This window comes from Urocitellus parryii, chromosome 2, assembly GCF_045843805.1.
Source record: "Urocitellus parryii isolate mUroPar1 chromosome 2, mUroPar1.hap1, whole genome shotgun sequence".
NCBI lineage: Eukaryota > Metazoa > Chordata > Mammalia > Rodentia > Sciuridae > Urocitellus > Urocitellus parryii.
The window spans coordinates 221,225,441-221,228,978 of NC_135532.1; positions in this window are offsets into that span (position 1 = coordinate 221,225,441).

A 3,538-nucleotide genomic window follows, 5' to 3' on the forward strand; every position below is an offset into this window, starting at 1 on the left:
TCAAACCTTGGTTCTTCAGCTGAGATGAAAGGCAAGAAGCCAGTGAAATCCAAGTACTGTGGTACTCTGTAACAAGGCCACCTGTTAACTGAAAATGGAACCAGCCTCACTAGGTGGCTCCATTTGGGTAAGCCATGTGAGGAGTAGACTTCATGTTTTAAACCTTATTATTATTATTATTTGATATCAGGAATTGAACCCAGAGGGTGGTTAACCACTGACCCCTTCTTATTTTATTTTTTAAAAAATTTTGAGACAGGGTCTCGCTAAGTTGCTTAGGGCCTAAGTTGCTAAGGCTGGCTTTGAACTTACCATCTTCCTGCCTTACCCTCCCAGCTGCTGGGATTACAGGCATGCACCACTGTGCCCGGCTAAAACTTTCTATTATTTTGTAATTATCCTTAATTCTTTGCTTCCCATTTCCTTCCATAAAAGTTTACCTTCAATACACATTTATAATATGGAAAGTTAGCAAAACACAACATGGACTGCTTCAAAATACTAGTTTGTTAATAACATTATTATAACCAGGAATCCAGCCTTGGCTGAGAAATCTTGCCTCTTACCTGTGAGCTGGGTGGTTTTAGAAGCAGTATACTTTTTATTCTCTTCTTTCTTTTCTGTGGCCATAGGTTGCCCTAAAAAATTCCTGCTGGCAGCTACTTCTGAACACTCAGAGACAAAGTCTTCTGAATAGTCGTAGTGGGAGCTCAGGCTCCTGCAGGAGCACTGAGACCTGCTGTAGTCCACACTCCCCCTGGAAGCCCTGCTGTGCCTTGACAAGCCGTCGGGGCCTGGGCTTCTGCATTCTGCAGGCTTCCTGCTGCCTTCCAGGGCCATGCCGGGGAGGTGCTCTTCTGTATGCACTTTTGTTGTACCAGCCAGAGACACAGTAGGCAACCTAGTAATAGAAAGGTATTTTTGAATTTGACTATTGACTTTCAAACGAACCATGCTTTACTATGTTTTATGTAACTCTATGAGTAATTATGAACATGAAATAAGGCATTATTCTGAAGTATTTTCCAGAAGAATTTCAGTTTAGTTTTCATGTTATTTCTACATAAAATATGAGATTGCTGAGATCAAGCTTTTTTTTTTTTTTTTAGTTTTACAAGGACAAAATATCTTTATTTTGTTTATTAATTTTTATGTGGTGCTTAGGATCAAACCCAGTTCCTCACATATGCAAGGCAAGCTCTCTGCTACTGAGCCACAACCCCAGGCCTGGGACAAGCTTTGGTACCATATACAAGTGATATGAGATAGAATCATACTGGGTAATAATATTGACAATTGTTTATGAATTAGTGGATGATGTCCTTATTTCTAAAGGCTGGTTATTTGTTGGGTATTTTTGCCTTCATTAGAACTGAAGAAAATGACAGTTCTCAGTAAGTTTGGCTAACTGGTATGAAATGCAGCTCATGATATTCAGACATATTCATGAAGATGTTCACTTTCATTTAATAATTATAAGATCACACAGTTTTGAGATTAAACATGTAGAGCACAATGTAACTAATCTTCTAGTTTTATAGAGCTAGTATTTGTTATAAAATCAAGAGTGATAGTGTTCCAGTGACATAAACTTTATCTACTGGTCATAAGATTATATGTTTTAATTCAGGAAATTTGCTTTTCTTTCTGTGCCTAATTTAACTATCATAGCATGAATATGATTCCCATGATTATATACCACAAAATGACAAAGAAAGCAATTCAGGAAAACATGCATGTCTTCAGGGGAAGATCATCTAGGAGTTAGAACTCCTGGAAGTGCACAAATGGAAAACGACCTTTCTCTGACATGGAACTGAGAGTGTGGGCGCAGCAGTAGCCCACACCTATCATCCCAGCAGCTCAGGAGGCTGAGGCAGGAGGATCTCAAGTTCAAAACCAGCCTCAGTAAAAGCAAGGCACTAAGCAACTAGGTGGGACCCTGTCTCTAAATAAAATACAAAATAGGGATGGAGATGTGGCTCAGTTGTCAAGTGCCCCTGAGTTCAATCCCCATACCAAAAAACAAAACAAAACAACAACAACAAAAAGAACTGAGCATGTTTTCATCTGCACCAAAAACCAAGCTTATATCAATAATGGGTTTGGGAAAATCAAAATGAACTTTTTATGTGAAAACTCAAAATCTAATTTGGGAATTAAATAGTAAAGTAGACTTCAAAGAAAAATGTTTAACAGATAAAAATGAATAAAATTTGATGGTATAATAAGGAGCATATGTTACCACAGAGTTAAAGGTCCTTGTAACCAAAGGCCATGACTAAAAAAATTAATTCAGACCTACCTGCCGTCCTGCTTCTTTCACTTAGGGTGGATTCATTTCAAATTGAGTACAATTTAAAGTGGTTTAAACACAGTGTTTTAGTCAGCTTTTTCATTGCTGGGACTAAAGGACCCGACCAAAACAATTGTAGAGGAGGAAGAGTTTATTTATTTACAGTTTCGGAGGTCTCAATCAATAGACAGTGGACTCCGTTCCTCGGGGCTGAGGTGAGGCAGAATGTCATGGCAGGAGAGTGTGGCAGAGGGAAGCAGCTCACAGGGCCATCAGGAGGCAGAGAGGGCGGGCTCCACTTGCCAGATACAAATGTATACCCCAAAGCCACGCCCCAAGTCCCACCTGCTCCAGCCACACCCCACCTGCCTTCAGTCACCACTCAGTTAATCCCTATCGGGAGATTAATTCACTGATTGGGTTAAGACTCTCACAACCCAGTCATTTCTCCTCTGAACCCTCTTTCATGGTCTCACACATGAGCTTTTAGGGGACACCTCACATCTAAACCATAACAGTAGCAGTTCTTCATTTGTGGATCCAGAATGTTTTGGTTCAGCAAATGATTCCCCAAAACAGCTCTCACAGGTTGCTTCAGGATTCCATGGAGCTGAAACAACTCCTCAGCTTTCCACTGCTAGGATTCTAGCATTCCATGGAGAAAGATTTTGACATTACTTCTTGATACTGGTTGAATTAAATCATCTTCATGGCACACAGGTTGGGGGGCACTGTCCCTCCTGTTGGTTCACACACTCTCCCAAACATGCCCCCTAGGCCTGGCTGCTCTCGACAGCCCTGGTGGTATACATGCTCCCCAACAACCCAAAGGTTTCTCATGAAAGTTGTCTCCCTAAAGAACACCAAGTCCAGCTCCCCCTGGTCAAGACAGCTGTTCCTAGCAGCAAGGGCCCTGTCCCTGATGATCTGGAGAGCAGGTTCCAGAGGACACAAGCTTGTGATACTTTCTATACACTCTCTTAGTTAAGTGAGAATCTAAAATGGAAGGCCACACAGAAGGAGGTTACCTTTAGTTAAACAACAGGATTCTGCACGTCTTCATAACGCTGTCGCACTAGGGCATGGTAATGCCACTGGCGGGTCATAGCAACTAGCTCAACAGCAGACAGAAACAGACAAATCCATCTTCTGGGACTTTGAAAGGATTATCTTTTCATTTAATTCTTAATTCTCCTGTTTCATCAAGGAAGCAAAAGAGAAATTAGCCTTTCCAACAGAAAT